The sequence below is a fragment of the Suricata suricatta genome, chromosome 12 (assembly GCF_006229205.1).
Source record: "Suricata suricatta isolate VVHF042 chromosome 12, meerkat_22Aug2017_6uvM2_HiC, whole genome shotgun sequence".
Lineage (NCBI taxonomy): Eukaryota > Metazoa > Chordata > Mammalia > Carnivora > Herpestidae > Suricata > Suricata suricatta.
This window is the reverse complement of record NC_043711.1, coordinates 86,774,059-86,796,247: the sequence shown is the minus strand read 5'-3', so window position 1 is coordinate 86,796,247 and position 22,189 is coordinate 86,774,059. Positions and strand designations below refer to the sequence as shown.

General features: G+C 46.9%; 2 long non-coding RNA genes across 2 annotated transcripts; both read right to left on the bottom strand.

Annotated features, from left to right (window-relative positions):
• Positions 1 to 6,338: 6,338 nt before the first annotated feature.
• LOC115275367 lies at positions 6,339 to 12,817 on the bottom strand. The gene is made up of 4 exons (XR_003901513.1): positions 12,729 to 12,817; positions 12,416 to 12,580; positions 7,127 to 7,286; positions 6,339 to 6,561 (listed from the first exon to the last, which is right to left on the bottom strand). It is a non-coding gene; the product is annotated as an uncharacterized LOC115275367 (long non-coding RNA).
• A 476-nt stretch (positions 12,818 to 13,293) lies between these two features.
• LOC115275369 lies at positions 13,294 to 14,311 on the bottom strand. The gene is made up of 2 exons (XR_003901516.1): positions 14,249 to 14,311; positions 13,294 to 13,909 (listed from the first exon to the last, which is right to left on the bottom strand). It is a non-coding gene; the product is annotated as an uncharacterized LOC115275369 (long non-coding RNA).
• Between the last annotated feature and the right edge of the window lie 7,878 nt (positions 14,312 to 22,189).

The following is a 22,189-nucleotide window of genomic DNA, read 5'->3' as shown; positions in this document are numbered from 1 at the left end:
ATATTCATACCCTCACTCTCAAAAACAGAGCCCAATTCTGCACTCGAAAGCAGGCGCTCATACATGTTCATTCATTCATTCAACAAATACTGAGCGCTCATCCTGGACCGGTGACTAGACTAAGCACGGGGTGCCTACCTTCTTGGAGTTTACCTTCACACACACACGTTTGCACACGCATACACACAGAGACACACACAGATGAGTCACACAGAAACATGCTGGATGGCCCCTGAATCCCAGGCTTTCCCTCCGGTTCTGCTCACTCACATGCACACACTCAACACAGTTTCACTACTAAAAGACAACCCCAGTCAGAAGGAAGATGACAGACACATCAGCTGTGTGGCTCTGCTCTAACTCTGAAAACACGCTCCATGTCAATGCGGAGGTTCTCAGTCCAGGGCCGTTCTTACCAAGAGCTTGGTTTGTCTTGGGCTCATCTATTTGATGTTTCTATATTTAACACTTTCAATTATTAATACCCCTGATCTGGGTTTCAAATACAGCAGTGGGGGGAGGGCGCCTGGGTGGCTCAGTTGGTTAGGCATACAACTTCGGTTCAGGTCATGATCTCACAGTTCGTGAGTTCAAGCCCCACATCGGGCTCTGTGCTGACAGCTCAGAGCCTGGAGTCTGCTTCTGATTCTTCGTCTTCCTCTCTCTCTGCCCCTTCCCTGCTCACACTCTGTCTCTTTCTCTCTCTCTCTCAAAAATAAATGAACATTAAAAAAAATTAAAATACAGCAGTGGGGGTGTTCTGGGTGGCTCAGTCAGTTAAGCACCAACTCTTGGTTTCAGTTCAAGTCATGATCTCACGGTTCATGAGATGGAGCCCTGTGTCAAGCTCTACGCTGAGAGAGTGGAGCCTGCTTCTCTCTCTGCCCCTTCCCTGTTCTCCCTCGTGCTCTCTTGCTGTATCTCTCTCAAATAAATAAACTTATAAAAAAAGAAAAAGTTGAAAATATGGCAGTGATATGGCACCTTGGAATGGTGATGTAGCAAAAAAGGCAAGTGACGCATAATGAGATGCATAATGCAGCATAACAGAAAGACACGATCTCCCTGCGCTTCTCCAGGCCGAACTCACCCAGGCTTTCTCAAGTCCTGTCTAACAGCAGCAGCAGAAGCAACAATCGTGGAAGCTAACATTTATTGAACACTTACTGTATGCAAGGCGGTGTGCTAAATGCTTTACATGGACCATGTCATTTCATTCTGTTAACAATGCCATCGAGAGAGTGCTGGTGCTGTGCCCATTTTACAGGTGATAAAACTGAAGTTCAGCAAGCTCAGTGACTTGTCCAATGACACCCAGCTAACTGGTGGCAGAGCCCGCATTTAAATCCAGTCAGGCTAAGCTTTAATCATGGAAATACTAGGTTTGACAGAACAGGGTGTGAGTACATACAAGGCTGAATGGTATTCCCATACTTTTCAACCTCTTCTCAGAATTTCATCATCGCGATAATTCTCTCCTCTTCTTCTGTCTGTGTACGACTGTGAGGTTGCTTTGGTTGAATTATTTCAGAATCAGTCAACTGAAAACGCTGAAGAGAATTAACAAATCAATCCAGGCAAGCTGACCAGACAGGTTGTGTGCTCTCTGTATCGGTTAGTTCCTGCTGCAAAACTGGTCAGCCAATATGATCATCTTGCATATGCTTCTTCTGGGTTGACTGGGACCAGCGAGGCGGGGCCTGCTGAAGGCCTCACACAGGCCAGGCCTAGGGTGAGATGAGCAAGTCACTGATCCTTGGGCACCAAATTTAAGGGGGTGCCGAAAAAGTCAGTAATCAAGGTAATATTTTAACCAGTACTTTTTTAAAAACTGTTTAATGTTTTTATTTTGAGAAAGAGAGAGAGACAAGAGTACAAGGGGGGAGGGGCAGAGAGAGAGGGAGACACAGAATCCGAAGCAGGCTCCAGGCTCTGAGCTGTCAGCACAGAGCCTGATGTGGGACTCGAACTCATGAACCGCGAGATCATGACCTGAGCCAAAGTTGGACACTTAACTGATGGAGCAGCTCAGGTGCCCCAAACCAGTACTTTTTTAAAAATCAGGGGTACCTGGGTGGCTCAGTCAGTTGAGTGTCTGACTCAGGTCAATGATCTCACAGTCTGTGAGTTCCAGCCCTGTGTCAGGCTCTGCACTGAAAGTGTGGAGCCTGCTTGGGATTCTCTCTCTCTCTCTCTCTCTCTCTCTCTCTCAAAATAATAAACTTTAAAAATTAATAAAATACCTAAATAGATAAAAATAAAAATTAATACCAAAAATTCCATGATGAAGAAAATATCAAATGTTCAATAAAGACATGATCAGCATGACTGGGGTGTTTTTGTTTTTGTTTTTGTTTTTATTTTTTTGTTTTTGGGGTTTTTTTGGCCTCAGGCTCCAATATGGCTCAGCGCAGTGCGGCTTCTGATTCTCCAGTGAACTCCTTCTGTGCTGACTCTCTCTAAGAGAGTTGTTAACATCGGATGGCTCACTCACTTTTGTCTGGTGACTCAGGTAGTGGGGGCCAGGGCGACCGGGCCCCGTGGGCACCCCTCCCCGCCTCTATGTGCTTTCTCCACTTGGTGTCCCCAGACGACAGCTTCTGGACGGCCAGACTTCTGACATGGAGGTTCAAGGCTACATCGGCACGGGTCCCCAGAGAGTCACAAAGAAGCTGTATGTCCCTTCTGGCCTCCAGAAGTCACACAGCATCACGTCCACGGGCACCATCAGCCAGACCAGCCCGTGCCGAAGGGGAAGGGCAGAGACTCCACCTGCTGATGGGACACATGTCCCACAGCCACTGCCCTCCCACAGCACAGTCCTGGGAGTCTCTGTCTCTGTCACCGCTCCCAGGGCGCAGCTGCCCTCGGGGTGTCCAGGATGCAGTGGGCCACGTAGGCCAGGTGCCCTCGAAGTGTCTGTCTGCCAGGGGGAGTCAGCCACACCGGTGACTGTCTGGCCTGGAGAGTAACACCCAAATTTCAGGGTGTGGCATTAACTACCTTTCAGGGATGTCTACACATCCCAAGATGTCTACACTCCCCTGCTCCCTTCTTCACGGCAGGGTCAGTTGTGGAAGGGCCAATGACAACCTTTCTCCAACCAACCTCATTAGTCATCAGCTACTGTGTTTGAGCCAACAAGACACAGCTCTGTAACTGTTCTCGAGCATCTTACTGTTTCATCTGTGAAATGGGCACAGCAATGCCAACGCCGTTGTTATAAATTGTAACAAGGAAGTGAGCAAGGCTGAATGAGGCATAAAAAGGAGAGAGAGGGCTTCCAGCGGGTGACTCGTACTTGTTAGAGGCGATTTTCCTCAGTCACCTTGATCCCGTAGACCCCACCCCTGCCCTGTCCAGTTTGGGTGTGTAACACAGAGGCCTCAGAAGGAGGCCCCACATATCATGTCAGGTATAGAAATGACAGTCTGGGAACACCTGGGGGGCTCAGTCGATTCAGAGTCTGATTTGATTTCAGCTCCAGTCATGATCTTACGGTTCGTGAGTTTGAGCCCCACATCAGGCTCTGCACGGGCAGCACAGAGTCTGCATGGGATTCTCTCTCTCCCTCTGCCTCTGCCCCTCCCCAGCTCTCTCTCAATAAACAAACAAACAAGCAGTAACAAATGACACTCTGTGTTAGAGGCGTTGAAGGGGAACTAGCCACAGAAGAGGAGAGATCTGGAGTTCCCTTGAGTCATGTAACCCTCACAATTGTCCCTGGGGCAGGGGCTGTTGCTATCCCCATAGAGGAGGAAACCGAGGGTCAGAGAGGTCCAGAGCCTCATTCGAGGTCCCAGAACTAACAGAAATGAAGGCGAGTTGCCCCACCTGGGGCTCCATCTCCAGAGCTCACGCTTGGGGCCATTCTGCTCAGAACCAGATTCTGTGCCTTGAAATCGGGCAAACGGACCAGAATTCCAGGCCTTTCATTCCCCACTCCACATTACCTTCAGTCTCCTTGCCTGCGAGATGGGGGCAATAGTCGCTTCACCTGCAGGGCCACCGTGAGAATGGAGGCCAGTCACACTTGGTAAGCACTCAGCACCGTGTTCATGCTCCTTCTCAGCTCCTGCCCCAGGGAGAGAGGACTTGGGCTCTGGGAATTCCACGAGGTACACGTTCAAAGGCAAAGGCAGCTACAGAGAGAAGCTTCCCTGCATCATCCCTGGACCCTCCGTGCATCTGCAGTGGACGCTGTGGGGCACCTTCCACACCCCCTTGCCAGCCTCCCCCCAGATCCCACCGCTGCGGAGACCATCCCAAACCCTGGGGAGACTCCTGCCTTGGGCACCTGCATCTCTCTGCCTGAGGCGTCACGCCACCTGGAAAACATGCCCTGCTGGCGTGTGGAGCACTCCAGAAATGCCAGAGTAGTCGAAGAATTAAGAGAACAAGGAAGCACCATCAGCCAAGAGCTCGTGGTTAAGGCTGCAGCTTCTCTGCCCTCTGGGGAGGGACTCCCGGGGTGTCGCACACTCTCCTCGGAGCGACCCCAGCACGGCTGTGGCCTGGTAGCCCGTGGCAACTCCCCCTCACTCACCCACCACCATGACACTCCGCCCTTCCCCTTCCCCCTGTCCTTCTCACTCACTCAGTTCTGGGCCGCTACCCAGTAGGTGACCCGCAGCCAAATCCTTGCCTCAAGGGTCGCTCAGGAACAACCCAAATGCTGTCCTACACCCCCAGCTGTCCCCTCGGCCCCCCACTCCACACCCCTCTCTCTGAGATGGCAGGAGTGAGAAGCCACACTGCACACTCCTCAGGTCATCCAGCCTTTCAGTGTAGAAATAAGGGCAGCTTATCCTGGACCTCCCTGGCCATCCCGCAACCGCTGAGAGCCGGTCCGAAGGGCGGCATGTCCACCCACCCCCCGCAGACACTCTTGAGGACACTGCGTCTCGGGCCAGTTCTATGTGTCATCAGACACATGCTATGGCTGCCACCACCCACCCACCCCCCCCCGCCCCCAAGGAAAGGGAAAAATTGTATGTACACACAGAGCTCGGCGGGATCCCCTGCAGAATCATGCCTCCATCCCTGCAAATTATTTTTTGCTAATCAATATGTTTAATAAATAATATTCCAGTTGATTTCATTACTGGCAATACACAAATCAATAGAAGGTTATTGCATGATAACTTCCCATTGATATTGTAATCCTCCTGATTTAATAAATGTTGCTTTTCTGAGCATTGCTGTTTGCATTAGGAATTGAAGGAAGGAGAACAGAAAAAAAAATACTAATTCCATTGCAAAACTGAGGCTGCAGCTTAATAAAAAAAAAAAAAAGAGCGCAAGGAGAGTAATTGGGGTTTCTTGGGCTCCGTCTATGCCGCCTGAGCAGTGGCCTTGCACCGCCCAGGTCAGGGCTAGTCTCCTTTGTTGGACCACAGAGCAGAATGTAGGAAAAGACTTGGTTGGAAGGTTTTCCAAACACGCCTTAGCAGGGGTTTGACCTTTTCTTCCCTTTGCAAACGCTGGCCAGAAACTCCTTTGTGAATGAAAACCCCAAACAGGAAGGAGGCTAATGGTGTAAAATCCTAACCCTGGCATTTAAAATCTGTTCTCAAATCCCAGAGGATCAAAGCCACAGGAGGCTCTGGAAACTGTCTTGTGTAGAGCCCCAGTTACCTGGCCATGGGCAATGACATCAGAATCCTCGGGGAAGCCTGTTCAAATGCAGGTTCCTGGAGCCCTGACCCTAGAAGCCATGACCCTTAGAAGGGCTGACGTGGGGCCTGGCAAAATGCGTTTTGCATTTTTTCCTAAAGCAGAACATAGTATTGAAGAATCAACTTTAAAAGGCATTACAATCATGGCTCTCATACAACTAGAAAGTGAAGATGTATGGAAGATCTTATTTCACTAATTAATTAATTAATTGGGGAACCAGTAAGATGTTACAGTGGATTCAAAGGAGAACTCAAAGCACCACATTCTTTTAGTTGATCCAGTTCATGGTGAAATGGATTCACAAATAGATATATGCCTGGCTATGGCAGGAGAGGGACCCCTTGTCCCTCCACCAACAGACAGAGTTTTATGTCCACAGACAAATATCATTTGCATTGGTATCATTAACTACAACTTACAGAGGTGTCAAAGAGCTGAAAGACAATGAAAAGGCACTGAGAGTCACAGACTCGGATCACCCAGAGGAGTGTCCCAGTGCAGTTCTGGCCCAGCTTGGAGTTAGATCAGATTTCACAGGTTAAGTAAGGGCACAGTCCCCCAGGCTGTCCTCACTTCAGACACCAGCCACAAGTTTGGATGACAGATCACAGTGTCATAGTGGCCAGGCTTCTATCAAAAGATGTTACAGACTAGGTGGCTTAAACCATAAACATTTATTTATCACAGTGATCTCAGTCTGTAGGCTGGGGAGGGTAGGCAGGCTGGGAAGACTAACACGCTGGTAGAGTTGGTATTTGATGAGAGCCCACTTCCTGGCTGGTAATGGAATCTTCTGATCCATAGTCCAACGCGTTATCCATTGCACCACTGGCCTGTCCCTCCTGGCTGGTAATGACGAAACTCTCTCCGTGTCTTCACATGCTAGAAAGGAAGCAAGCTCTCTCTCCTTTCTTCTTATAAAGGGCACTGATCCAATCATGAGGGCTCCACCCTCATGACTTAATCACCTCCCAAAGTCCCCACCGCCAGATACCATCACCTTGGGATCAGGGTTTTATTATAGGCACTTTAGTCCATGGCAAAGGCTTATGATCAAGGAAACAGAACCAGCCAAAGGAAGAAAACCATAGAATGATCTCTGGGAGGGCTCCAAATGTATCACCTTCCTGGCACATTGAAGTTCACCACTAAACAGGTAGACACACCAAGGCCTTGTGTCTGAGTTTTATTGGCGCTTCATTATGTAAGCATGAATGGATGAACCACCGGCCATGGAATTAAATTCAACCTTAGTCCCTCCTCCACTCCTTGGAGGGAAGCCTGGTATCACGTGGCTCAGAGCCCCAACCTTTTCACCACATGGCTGATGTTTCTGTCAGAGCTAGATCCCATTCTAAACGATCCAGCGGCCCGCCTTCAATGACCTCATTAGCATAAACCTAGGTGCGGTGGGGATGCCAAGCATGAGTAGAGAAGACACTCTTACCACTTGGATTATTCCAAGGGCTTGAAGACTCCTTTTCAGGAACCAGAGGCAAATACCAGCCAAATTCTTTATGACACAACAGGTGTGTTGAAGACCTCAATTTCCATTCAAGACATCCAATAATCCTTTGGTCCATTTCAAAGCATTTCATAAGTTTTCCCTAAAATACACACAGAAAAGTATGCAAATCATGACAGAATACTAACGTGGATTTTCACAAAATGAGTATATGCACATAAACAACATTCATGTCTGGAAATGGAACATGACCAGCACCCCAGAGGACCCCTTACTGCCAAGGGTGATCACCTGACTTCTAACACCATAGACTCATCCTGCCTAGTGTTTAACCCCATATAAATGTAATCATTCAGTACGAACTCTTGTGTCTGAGCATCTTTTGCTCAGCACCATGTTTGTGTGTATCTTTGTAAAATAGTTTGTTCATGTCGCATACAGTATTCCATTGTGTGGAAGATGCATGCTCTTTAGGAATAAAGCCGAGTTGGATGATCTGACTTGATTCAGTGTCAGACCTCTCCCAGTTTGCAGATGATGAAGCCAGAGCCTCACCAAGGCAAAGCAATTATACAAAACAGGAGTCTTGCTCCAAGGAGCTTCAAAGTCCTCATGGGCAAGTGCCAAATCAGGTACACCTTGGGATGGAAGGAAGGGGCAGAAGAAAGATAGCAAGATGAAAGAAAAAGGGGGGAACAAAGGAGATAAACTAAGAAGATTAACAAGTGGGAGCAAGGGAGCAAGGGAAAGGAGCAGGAGAAAGACCACAGAGTGAGGGGGAGACTTGGATAGACAAGAAGACAAGGAGGACAAGAGGACGAAAGGGAGAGGAAGCAGAAAGGAGGCACCTGCTCACCCCAGGGATGGCATTTTTAACATTTAGCCCTGTGAGAGTGGGAGCTGTTGGCCCTCTGGAACCTTCTCCATCTCTCTACCTTCCCTGGACTCCCTGCATACAGCCAATAAAAGCTATGAGTTGCAATTCCCCTCCTGCCATCTATTAGAGAGCCAGTATTGTACGCAGACTTCCGTTGCTGCCATCCAGGGTTGAAACAGCCTTCCAGAAGCCCAGGACAAAGCTCTAATACCATCTCCCTCCTCCAGGAATGGGGGTACCTGGCACTCCAACAGACATGAAAAATGGAACAGGGAAAAGGAAGGTGCCTACTGAGCAGCTATTATGTGTCCTCTCACCAAATCTTCCCGACAACCAGATGAGTTAGGTATTACCAAGCCCCGTTTGTGCAGATAAGGAGATTGTCCCTAAGCCAGATGGTAGAATAAGAAGAGGACTTGATCCAAGAGTTGGTGTATTTGCAGTCCAGTGTAGCATGCCTGGGGCTGACTGGCTCAGCTCAAGTTGAGACTCCAAGGCTTACTAGTCAAATGAACGTGGAGTCCTCTATTGATCTCTCTGGGTTTCAGATTCTTCATCTATAATATGAGGATAATAATAGTACTTACTTCATGGGACTGTTGCAAGAATTATATGATAATGTACAAGAAACGTGCTTAAGACTGCTCTGTGCACATGACAAGTCCTGGCTCTGAGTGATCGCCATTGCTATCCCTGTTTGCATCATCACCATCATCATCACCATCATCTTCATCATCTTCATCATCATCACCATCATCTTCATCATCACCATCATCTTCATCATCATCACCATCATCTTCATCACCATCACCATCATCAGCATCACCATCACCATCATCTTCATCATCATCACCATCATCTTCATCACCATCACCATCATCTTCATCATCACCACCATCATCACCATCACCATCACCATCATCAGCATCAGCATCACCATCATCTTCAACATCTTCATCATCATCACCATCATCTTCATCATCATCACCATCATCTTCATCACCATCACCATCATCAGCATCACCATCACCATCATCTTCATCATCATCACCATCATCTTCATCACCATCACCATCATCTTCATCATCACCACCATCATCTTCATCACCATCACCATCATCAGCATCAGCATCACCATCATCTTCATCATCTTCATCATCATCACCATCATCTTCATCATCATCACCATCATCTTCATCATCATCACCATCATCTTCATCATCATCACCATCATCAGCATCAGCATCACCATCATCTTCATCATCATCACCATCATCTTCATCATCATCACCATCATCTTCATCACCATCACCATCATCTTCATCATCAACATCATCTTCATAGCCACCACCATGTTTGGCTTTCTTACACTATAATGGTACAGATACTTCTGAGGAGTCTCTCAGCACCTGTCAGTCTGTGTGTGAAGACATTCCTTGGGGCTCCCAAAGCCCAAGGTCAATGGCAGCAAAATCCCAAGCCAAGCAGGCACTGGGTAGGGGTGGGGCCTTTGTGTAGGCCCCAAGTTCAGTTCATTCCACTTACACTTGCCTCTCCTCCTCTCTTATCTCACTATGTAACTGACCAGGGAAGCCACCCAAGGGTGTTCTTTGCTCCCATAGCTAACTGGTCCAATAGCTCAGTTCTCCCATTCTTAATTGTGAAGAAAGGAATTTGGGGGCCCGACTCATCCTTTCCAGTTATCCTAGACAAGCCACAGGCGGCTGATCAAATAGCGTGGGAACTGCTTTGAATTCATGATCCAGTTTGGGTCCTACTGACTCATGCCCAGATTCAGCAAGGAGAATAGAGAAGATAGGCAGAGAAGAGAAGCCAAGATTAGCTGTGAACCTCAATACAAGTGCCTTCTCAGGTCCTCCAACTCCTGTAAAGCCCACACACACTGTGGCTGTTCTCTCAGTTGCAAGCATGCTCCCTCTAGCCTTATGTAGTTGATGCTGCTGGGGCCACACTCGGATCCCCGTGATGGGCTAATGCCCCCATCCTCCGGCAGTTCTGCATAAGGCCAGCCTCCCTGCCTTGTAGTGGTATCAGTTCTATGGTACAATTTATACACCAGGGCTCCCCCTTGGGATCAGGCTGGAGCTAGTGTCCATCTGGAAATCACATTCTTGCTTTGTCCCTTCCCCTGACTTGTCCTGCTTTCCTCTTCCTTTCCCCCTTTTCCTGAGAGCTCTCCTTCACTGCATTATTTCCTCGAGAACCTCTGCCTCAGGCTCTGCTTCCAGGAAGCCTGAACTAAGACACTATCACGTCTGTTCCCACCTCAAGGGCTCTAAGGAGATTCCCGTCCATGGCAACTCAGAGCTCTGGGGCACTTCTTTAACTAGTTAGCATTGTGTAAGCTTTCCTTCTGAGCCATTATTATATAATAATGTCTCCTCTGTCCATTACATGGTTATACCAACATTTACTTAACTATTTGCCTGTTGTTAAACATATAGGTGTGTACAATTTTCTGTTATATCCAGTACTATGATAATGACCTTTCACGTTCAAAAACTAAAATAATATGTAAATATGTAAATAAAAGTGTCTTTCACTTAGCATATTTGATCAAGGCAAAATTCAAATCCCCTCTGGGGGCTCTTTGCCACTCTGGTATCCCCCTGTTTTAAAGTAATAGGGTATGAATAGAAAACTGGAGGTAGAGTCAAGCCAATGGCTCAAGAGACAATTGCCCTTGAAGAGAGTGTTACTGGGGCACCTGGTGGATCGGTGGGTTGAGTGTCCAACTTCAGCTCAGGTAATGATCTCACCATTCGTGGGTTCAAGCCCTACATCAGGCTCTGTGCTGACATCTCAGAGCCTGGAGCCTGCTTCGGATTCTCGGTCTCCCTCTCTCTCTCTGCCCCTCCCCTGCTCGCTCTCTGTCTCTCTCTCAAAATAAATAAACATTAAATTCAAGAGAGAGTGTGTGTGTTACAGACCATTTTCAAGAGGAGGAGGCAAGCCATGCCATGGGGAGTGGGGGCCACACACACAGAAGCACCAGGGCTGGTCTGGAGGCAGAGGAACTAGGGCAAGAGCCTTTTTTGTGGTCTCTGTAGGAAGGAGTGAGTGAGGCAGGACAAGCACTTTTAGAATTGGCTCGTTTTAATAATTTCATTGGTCTTTGGTGCATAAGGGCTTCCCCCAGCTGTCTGGGACCCAGCCCTGGGGCCATTAAGGCAGGTGGATAGGGGTCCAGTGTGTGAAAGACCAATAAGAAAGAATGGAGGCATTTGCTCTGGATTTATTGGTTTGAATTTAAAATGTACATCCCTGGGAGAGTGACTCTCTGAAAGAGCAAGTGGATGGGTGACAAGGCAGGCAGGAGGCCAGGGCAGGTGACTCGGGTGTACAACCGGGCCATGCGGAACAAGGTATATCCAGCCTATGCACACAGGGCAAATGTTAAAGGGCCAAGTTCACAGCAACTAGAAACATGTTTGAAACACCCCATGGTCCCTGCTCCTTCCCAAAAGACATGGGTCCCAGTCTCACCCCTGAGCACTATGCCAGCATCCACCAAGATGTGGCCTGCCCTTTGGGGTTCTTTAGGGGCTTTCTCCTGGTACCCACTCCTGAGATGTGCAGCCACAGCCTCTGTCCTGAGTTCCTGCCCACCAAAGGCTCTTGGTCCTGGTGTCTGCACTGGGGGCATGCAGAATCTGCCAGTCCTCACAGGTGGAGGTGGTGAGCCTGGATACAACCCCTCGAATTCTTCCCTCTCTGGCTTCTAACCTACCTGCTTTGTCACACCTCTAACCCATTGCTGAACTGAGGTCTTCCCTGGGGGGGGGGGGCGGATGGACAGTCTCCCCATAACACTAAAATCCATAAAGAATCCTGGAGTTCCCTCTAGAAATCTCTAGTTGTTTCTAACACACACTGGGATTTTTATGCCCACTCTTTGGACATCTTCGTTCTTAATTGAATCTTCTCGGGGCCCCTGGTGGCTCAGTCGTTTGAGCATCTGACTTCAGCTCAGGTCATGATCTCATGGTTCGTGGGTTCGAGCCCTGCATCAGGCTCTGTGCTGACAGCTAGCTCAGAGCCTGGAGCCTGCTTCTGATTCTGTGTCTCCCTCTCTCTTTGTCCCTTCCCTGTTCATGCTCTGTCTCTCCCCGTCTCTCAAAAATAAATAACTGTAAAAATAAGAGAAGAAAATTTTATTTAAAAAAATTAAGTCTTCTCTTTGTTTTCTTAGGAAGCCTCCTTGCTTAGCCTTCATGGAAGAAGTTCCAAGGGAAGAAATTGATAAATAAATAAGATAAAAAATATCACTTCCCCCCAAATAAGTTGGAAAACTTTTTGAGACTATTAAACTTCATTTTGTAATGTTGGCACTATTAGGATGATTATATTAACCGTCACCAGGGATGGATTACCTATGAAACGTTCACTGTTGACACACATTATCTCAAGTCCTCTGCCGGGTTGAAGATTACTTGCTACATTTTGCAGATAAGGAAAATGGGGCTCCACATGGCCAAAGTGCTTGGAGTCACACATCCGTTGGAAGGCAGCCACAAATTGTCGGCTCCCGGTCAGTGCTTGGAGGGGTGAGTAGCTTATTGTTACTGGGAGTTTTGATGTTTGACAAGAAAATGCAGCCTTATCTCGGACACCCACCACGGGGACTGGGTCCCCAAAGAGGGCGGCCCCAGCCCCCACATTCTCTATCTCTGTTACCCTGCTCACCAGATAAGAAGTCTCTCCTTCTCTCCAGTATGTGACCCTGGAAAGAGAGAGAAAGGTCCCTTTGCTAGGCATCCTGGCCCAGAGGCAGGGATGTCCTTTGGTGTCAAGTCCAGAATTGGGACCGATTTGACAAGGCAGACTCCTTTGGGAGAAAATGGGAGGTCCCGAGGGGAACGTCCCCATGGGCCTATCAATAGGGTAGCAGTTGGTCATCCACATTGGGACTTTTGAGAGCCAAAGGAAGGGTGGGAATAAAAACAGAATCACACTGAGATGACTGTATAAACGGGGACTGAGCCAGTGCAAGCAGAGCACAGGGTCCCCCCCCTCCCCCACCATAGGTAGAGCCAACGGGAAACAAGCACTGAGATTCCCCTGCAGCACGTTAAATACTATCAGAACATCCTGCTGAGGGACTTGCCCCCAACTATTAGCATTATTAGTGCCCGTTAAATATGTCACAGTCAAAGATTGGCTTCATTCTTCAGTGTGGTTGGCATTGATTTTTGAAACCCACATCTTCTTCCCCAGGGAAACACATCTTCAGCAAAATGATAGAAGGAAATGGAAAAGAAGGATTAGATTTATAGGCATTCATTTCGCAGGCATTACTCTGAGGACAGAGTCTGTTTTAAGGCAGTGCTCCTCCCAGGAAGGCCCAGGAGCCACCTGCCCCAGAATCACCAGGAAAGTTGTCACATGCTGAGTGACCTAGCGCAAAAGGCATCTCCTGTGGGGTTGGGGCTGGGAAATGTGTCTTTTTAACAAGCCCCCTGCAGGTTCTTCTGTGTACTGAAGCACAAGGAAGGCCACCACACAGGGACAGGCTGGAGTGGCCGAGCACGCCCTGATTTTGCTCCTTGAGCCTCGGGCTGCAGAACCGCAGGGCTCAGATGCATGGCCAGGGCTACGAAACCTCCCACCTTTTCAGAAGAAGATTCAGGGCAAGCCCCGGGCAGGACGTGAGATGGAGCCCCCAGATTCCCAGGCAGACCTGCCAGCCCCGGAGTACCATGTGCAGAGGTGGCAGGGTCTCCAGAGCCAAGTGGACGAGTTCTTGGTGGTGGCATCTGCCAGGAGGAGCTGGTAATAGGCCTGATTTATGACACTCAGCATGGGACCTGGCTGCTGAGCTCAATCAGTGTGGCTCCCCACGGTGGGGTTCATGCGCTGTAACGGGCCTGGAAATTGGAGAGGAATTTACCTCCTGCTGCCGAACATTACATAACAATCAAGGGAAACAAGCAGAGGCGGAGGGGGGCCTCCTTCTCGGCTGGCACAGGCAGGCAGCCTGGCACCGCAGAGGGAGTGAGCCTGGGAGCTTTCGGCTGGGTTCTCAGGCCCTACGGGAGGAGGCTTCAGGGTGGCCCAGCCAGCGCAGGCACTGAGCCCACCGCGGTACAGGCATCAGCCCAGCGACTTCTAGAAGGGATGGAAGAAGAGGCAGGCTCCAAACAGGAAGGCACTGCTGTCTGAGCACACGTCACAGACCCCATGAGCACTTGCGGACTGAGCAGTACCGCCAGGTCCGCAATCGGGAATGATCCAAGTGGGATCCGAACTTGACATCTGCAACATGAGAGTATGGAACAGAATGGAGGTGGGCACGGAGATGGCAGCACTGCAGCCCAGGTCTCGCGGGTCCTTGGGGGGTTGGGATTTGCTTTCCAGTGCCCTGAAAAGTCCCGAAAGAACTGATCTTTCCTTCAGCCCAGCCGCCTCCTGCAAGTAACCATCAGACAGAGGGGCCTGCAGCAGCGGACTGACAATGTAGTTCTGATGACCTCACAATGTACATGAGTTCCTGTTCTCTTACTAGAGCAAGCCCAGTAGGCACCCCGGTGGGCAACTCTGGGGGGCACTGACTCCCCATCCAGTATTCATCAGAGGGTAACCCCATCCTCAAGACATGGTTGAGCCACAGAAACCACCCCCATCCTGAATGAACTACTCTTAATCACTGTCTATATCATCAACAAAATGTGCCAGATATTTTATTGAAAAATGAAAGCACTTTAACTTCCAGTGAAGTCCTACCTAGAAGCCCACTGTATTTATGGCCTGTCATCCTATGGGATGTACAGTCCTTGAGGGTAGGGGACGTCTGTCCCCCTCGTAAGGGCACTGCCAGTGCCCACAAGGGGATCCAGCACACAGTGGACATGGAAAATACTGGTTCCGTGTGGAAAAGGAAGGGATTGGATCAGATGCAGTTTCAACAGGGCATTGAATATTAAGTGAAGGCCACTGTCTGCCAAGCTTTGTAGTCAGCGTTCAGGGTATAATGGTCAACAAACTCACCATAGCCTCACCTCTATTTTATAGAGTCTAGTAGGAGGAAATGAATGTTAACAGATGTAAACTTACAACTGGGAGATGCTAGCACATCGATAGGAGAGGGGACTGACCTAGTTCAAGGAAAGTCAGGGAAGGCTTCCTGGAGGAGGTATTTTGGTTAGGACCCAAAGTAATACTTCACTAGGTAAGTGGGACAAAGGAGAATGGAATTGCATTCGTTAGAAGGAGAGGCAGGTGCAAAGCCTCCGGCCGAAGGACCATGCCCTCCTGACCCTCTTTCAGCCGTAGCATCTCTACATTGGTCTGTTTTGCATATTGAGCTTTCAAGATAACATTCTTTAGAAAAAAGTGTTTAGCAGCTAAAACAAATGCTGGAAGTCTAGATAACAAAATAACCTCAAAGGACCCTCCTAGCTCTGACCACTTTCCATGTATAGACTTGGAGTGAAGCAATGGCTTGTAGGCATAGGTCAGAGCCAGAAGTCAGGGGTCAGAGGTGACTAAACAGACCCACACCCCTGACTGGTGAGCTGTGGCTAATGAAAACACAATGTTCATCTGCCTAGCGGGGGGTTTTCTTCTGCATTCTAGACACACATATCATTATTCTGGTCATTTCTAAAGGGGTTCAACATTTTAAAGTGGATTCCCAGAAACAGGCATCTATTTGCCCTTACAACTTATAAACTGCAATCAGTTAATTTCATTTCATACATTCAAGTATTCGGTGATAATGTACTTTAAGACATGCCCTTGGTAAGACATGGAATACGTAGATAAACAGAACGTGGGCTCTAGCCTCAGGGAGATCAAAACTACACACACTTAACAGAGCTCTACCATACCAACGTCTGCATTGTACTGGACACTCCACATGTGTCCTCTTGGGCAATACTCACAACAGATCAATGAGATAAATACCAGCCCCATTTCAGATCTGGAAAAGGAGTTTCAGAGAGGTTAAGCCGCTTGTTCAAGATCACCCAACTAGTAAGTAGAAGAATCAGGATCCAAAGTCAAAACCATCTAACTCCAGAGCCTGCATCTGTGATCACCACAGTTCGATGTCAGCCACAGAAACAAATTAAAGAAATCAAATCACAAGGCATTAGAAGAAGCTATAGGTAAATTTTTACCTGCTCTTGGTCTGAGGATTTCCAAAGTGTAACAGAAAGAGAAAAAAATACAGAAAGAAGATTAATGTCAATGACCATATACAACTTCAGAATTTCTACTTGTTAAAAGCACCCTATAAACAAACATTTGAAAGCTAAATGAGAAATAGAAAAAAGACAGGAAATCTCCAACATGTATGACAGACAAATCTTTAAAACTGGTTATAAATTGGTAAGTAGAAAATGCAACTCTCCGATAGAAATATAGACAAAAGATACAAATCTCAAAAGGGAAAAAATAAAAAGTGACCAATGACCAGTAGGCACACCCAAAATTATTATAAAGGTATTAGTAATAAAAAAGTGAATAATTTAAGAAACAAACAGTGGTGTTATCCTGCTTTTTGTTATGAAATTGGCAAAGATTTTAAAAAATCAAAATAATCTTAGTGTTGATAAATGCACTGTGAAATGAACACACGCCAACATTATATCAGTGTCTAGTGAGCGTTTGACAATATGAATTAAGAGCCTTTAAAAAGATTATAACCTCTAACTCAATAATTTTACTTTAGAAATTTATCAGAGATACAAAGATGTATACACCAAGATGTTCACCACAGCATTATTTATAGTTCAGAGAAACTATAAATCAAGCGGAAGTCCAACAATAGGTGGACAGCTAAATCAATTTTGGTGTGTCCAGATGATAAGGTAATATGCAGCCATTAAGAATCATATTTTTGAAGAAACTTTGGTAGCATGATTCATCTTATTTATCTACCTAGAGGGATACATACCAAATTGTATTAACCACTGCCAAGGAAAATCACGGCAGAGGGACTGAAGATGGTTTATATTTTCTTTATTATACTTGCCTCTAATTTTACAAATTTTTCTGCATTGTGTCTGTGTGACTCTGCAATGACAAACATGAATGTATTTTCTTTTACTTGTTAAATGTTTATTTATTTATGAGAGAGAGCACACGTGCAAGTGGAGAAGGGGCAGAGAAAAGGGAGACAGAGAATCTGAAGCAGGCTCAGCACTGACAGCAGAGAGCCCGATGCGGGGCCCAAGAATCATGACCTGAGCCAAAGTCAGACGCTAAATCAAAGTCAGATGCTTAACCAATTGAGGCACCCAACCGATTTATTTTACTATTTATTTTAAAAGAGCGTGCACAAAACTCAGCTCTCCGTTTTCTTTGCTCAAACCTGCTTCTCTGCTTTAACCTCCTTCTGCAATTGACAAAAATACCTGGGTCACCTCGGATGGTTCCCTTCTCATTTAATGTGTCTCCAACTTGCCATTTGTAACATTCCACGATTTCATGTCAGAATCTTGTTGCCTTGTGCCTAGACTCAGCCCGAGCCCCTCACCAGAGGCCCTGGCTTCTAGCCTCCACCTCCATCCCTGAACTCTTCTCAAATTCATTTTACATTCTGTTGCCAGATTAAGCCTCCTGAGGCAAAGAAAATACTCTGCTATTGCCTTGCTCCAAAACCTTCAGTGACTCTCCAGCTCTTAAGAATAAAATCCCCAAATCCTTTACCTGGAATGCAAACACAGGAGCTACCAAAAGAGAAGCTTTGGTTTGTAATTCTCATGGCTTTGATTTCTCATACAAACTTCTGTGGCTGAACTAGAAACACCCTTAATTTTTTTTCAGTGACGTTAGTTGTTCTCTTCCTGGACTTACTCTTCCCTTCCACCCTCGTGTACCACCAACTGGTCCCCCCAAACTTCTCCGTCTCCTTGCCCCTCCCATGCCCACACCCAGTAAGTGCAGAGTTCTGGCTGGTGGGGGCTTGCAGGTGGAGTCGGACCTGGAGGACAAGCCTACACCCCGTGACCCTGGCCTCACAGTCTCTCTTCCACTATAACTTTGTGATACTCTCTTCTTTAAAGGATGGTGAAGGGGCTGTGACCTGAAAAAAAAAAAAAAATCAATGACTCTCCGCTAATAAAGGTTCTTATGCGGTAAATGTGCTCTTGGGAAGCCAGATCCTGCCCTTCTCCACGGCGCTGGCCTGATGCCCCGGAGTGATTTACTCTGCGGTAACATGATGGAGCCCCGGCATGGAAGGGAATTAAATAAAAATGCAATAAAAGAGGACAAAATCAATCTGCTTACAGTTTTGTTTAATAAAAATTCATGAAGGATGGGCAGGCAGGCCCAGCAGCAAGGCACCAGTGCTGCCAGAGGCTGCCTGGGGGAAGCTCACCTGGGCGGCAGGCGCGAGGGGGGGGCGGGGCCCGGCAGACGGGGGCAGAGTGAGCCCCTCACCTTGCAAACGCGGCAGGCCAGTTCTGCTGCCAGGCAATGAGGCCGGGCCCGCCTCGCTGAAAATGGGGCGACCCAACTAGGGCCATGTTGATGGAAGAATTCTCCAAAGCTAAAGAAACAGAAGAGACCTTTTCACATGGGATTCATGTCCCTATGAACCACGTGTTCTGGAATGACAATGACTCCCAAGCCCGACCAAGTATTTCCCTTCTTTTTTATGTGGTAAGATCACTGAGCTGGAGATCTACTCTCTTACCCCAAACCGAAGTGTACACTATGGTGTCCTTAACCATAGGCACAGTCTATACAAATCTCTAGAACTCTCTCAGGTTCCATAACTAAAGATTTACAGCCACTGACTGGCGATCCCATTGTGCCCCTCCCCCAGCTCCTGACAACCCCTATTCTCCTTTCCATTTATATGAATTCGACTATTTCCCCTACCTCTTGTGAGTGCACTCCTGCACTATGGTCCTTCTGTGACTGGCTTCTTACATTTAGCAAAATGTCCTCAAGGTTGACCCATGTTATCACAAGTGGTAGGATTACTTTCTTTCTTGAAACTGAATCATATTCCATGCTGTGCATAGACAACGTTTCCTTTATCCATTTATCGGTGGATGGACACTTAGGTTGTTTCCATGGCTTGACTATTGTGAATAAAGCTGCAATAAATGTGAGACTGCAGATATGTCTTCCGGATCCTGATTTAAATCTTTGGGATAAATAGAAGTGGGACTGCTTACTCATATGGTTATTCCTAAGTTTTGGCAGAACCACCATACTGTTTTCTGTAGCGACTGCGCCATTTTCCCTTACCTCCAATAGCGTCCAAGGTTCCAATCTCTCCACATCCTCACCAACACTTAGCTTTTGTGGGGTTTGGGGTTTTTTTTTTAATTTTTTAACATTTATTTATTTTTGAGATACAGAGAGACAGAGCGTGAGCAGGGGAGGGACAGAAAGAGAAGGAAACACAGAATCCAAAGACAGGCTCCAGGCTCTGAGCTGTCAGCACAGAGCCCGACATGGGGTTCAAACTCACAAACCACAAAATCACAACCTGAGCCAAAGTCGGCCGCTTAACCGACTGAGCCACCCACGTGCCCCATTTAGCTTTTGCTTTTTGATAATAGCCACCCTGATAGGTATGAGGTGGTATCTCGTTGTGATTGGAATTTGCATTTCCCTGATAATTAGTGATGTTGAGCGTCTTTTCATGTATCTGTTGGCTATCTGTAGGTCTTCTTTGGAAAAATGTCTATTCAAGTCCCTTGCCCACTTATTTGGGCTGGGGCGTTGTTTGGTTTTTCTTGGTGAGGGCATTTTTTTGCTATAAGAGTTATATATAAGTGTGTGTGTATATATATATATATATATATTATATATATATATGAGTTATGTAAGAGTGTATATAAGAGTTATAAGAGTTCCTTATATTTTTTTGGATATTAATCATTTATCAGATATACATTTCAAAAATATTTCCCCCACTCAAAACTTTGTGGTACTTGCATAAAAACAGACACCTAGATCAATGGAATAGAGTAGAGAGCCCAGAAATAAATCCACACATACATAAATCCACACCCATCTTTCACAAGGGTGCTGAGACTACACAATAAGGGAAAGGCACAATTAGACACACAAAAGCACAACTAGACAAGTAAAACTGCAACAAACTAAACAAAGCACGACTACACAGCAAAGGAAATCATTTAGCAGAGTGAAAAGTCAACCTGCAGAATTACTGACCAGTATTTTCTTGTGGTAGAAACTGTTTCTGTCCATAAAACATTTCTTTAAAATAAGTGGTTCTCTGCAAAGTTTCCATCTCTTCAAGTGCAAGTGCAAGCAGATCAAAGAACCAGTACTCTATACAAGGGCTAGTACACTATGGCTGGCATGCCAAATCTGGCCCACCATCTGTTTTTAAATAAAGTTTTATTGGAACACAGTCAGGCACATTTGTTTACAAACTGTCTAGGGCTGCCCTTGCCCCACAGTGACAGAGTTGAGCAGTTGTGACAGGGCTACAAAGCCCAAATATTTACTGTCACCCCCTTTCTGTAAGGCAGACTTCGGACCTATCCCTGAGGATTCCCACTCACCTCCCACCTGAACTCATGTAACCATTCAACCAAAGCTATATAAGCTCTCACATGCCAGGCACTGTCCTTGGACTTTACAGAGAACAGAGGCAAGTAAGATTTGAACCCCCACCTTTAAGGGATCACATTGGTTTTATTGTTGAATAACAAATTACCACAAGCTGAGTGGGTTAAAACAATGCCCATCTTTTATTCTAAATTTTTTAAATGTTTATTTTTTTTAATGTTTATTTATTTTTGAGAGAGACAGACAGTGCACAAGCCAAAGATGGACAGAGAGAGACGGAGACACAGGCTCCAGGCTCTGAACTGTCAGCACGACGTGGGGCTCAAACTCATGAACCGCGAGATCATGACCTGAGCTGAAGCCAGATGCTTAACTGACTGAGCCATCCAAGTGCTCCAAAACAATGCCCATTTTTTATTTCACACATGTACAGGTCACAAGTCCAAATGGGCTCATCTGGTTCTCTGCTCAGAATCTCACAGGCAGAAACTAAGGTGTTAGTCCATGACCTCTTCTCTGGAAGCTCAGGGAAAATTATGATCCCAAGCTCACCCAGGTTGTGGGCATGATCCAGTTCTTTGCAGCTGCTATGGATCTGAGGTCCCAGGCTCCTTGCTCACTGTCAGCCAGGGACCACCCCCTGCTGCCAGAGGCCTCCCACACACCTTCTCAGGTGGGCCTGCATCCACAACCCAGCCACAGTCCCTTGGGTCCTTCTCCTGCTTTGAACCCTTCTGGGGGCCCCTACTGACAGCTGCCAAAGAAGGTTCTCCACTTTTAAGGGCCCATATAAATGCACTAAATCTGCTTGAATAACCCAGGACAATCTCCCTATTCTAAAATCAATTTGCCATGGAACGTGACATACTCACTCACAGTTTTGGCCATCAGGGCGGGTCATCTTTGGGGGATTATTGTAGAAATTATGCCTACCACAGGGAATAAATAATATATTTGATAGGATAAGGGCACCTGGGTGGCTCAGTCAGTTAAGTGTCTGACTTCAGCTCAGGTCATGATCTCATAGTTTGTGAGTTTGAGTCCCACGTTGGGCTCTGTGCTGATGGCTCACAGCCTGGAGCCTGCTTCAGATTCTGTGTCTCTTTCTCTCTCTGCCCCTCCCTCATTTGTAATCTTCTCTCTCTGTTTGTCAAAAGTAAGTAAATGTAAAAAAAGTTTTTTTTAATATATTTGGTAGGGTAAGCTAACTAGTTTAACAGACCCCCAAATTTCAGTAGCTAAAGGAGTAAAAGATACATTCATTCACACAGAACTATCTAGGATAAGCGTTCCAGTTCAGTGTAGTTCTGCTTCACACAGTTGCTCAGATATCCAAGTGGATGGTGGCCTTGTCAACTTCAACACATTGCTTCCAAGACCACCTGACCACCTGACTTGATGTCATCCCAAACAGCCAAAAAGGGAGTGAACACAAGGAAGCACACATAGGGGATTTTATGGGGGAAACCTGGAAATGCTTCACTTCTGCTCATATTCTATCAGCAATAAACTATTCACGTTATCACATACAACTTGAAGGGAAAATAAGAGATGAATTCTGACTGGGGAACCATGCAACCACGGCTTGGATCACAAAGCAGGAAGGGGCAGATGGCTTCTGATGGTCAGTAGACTGTCTC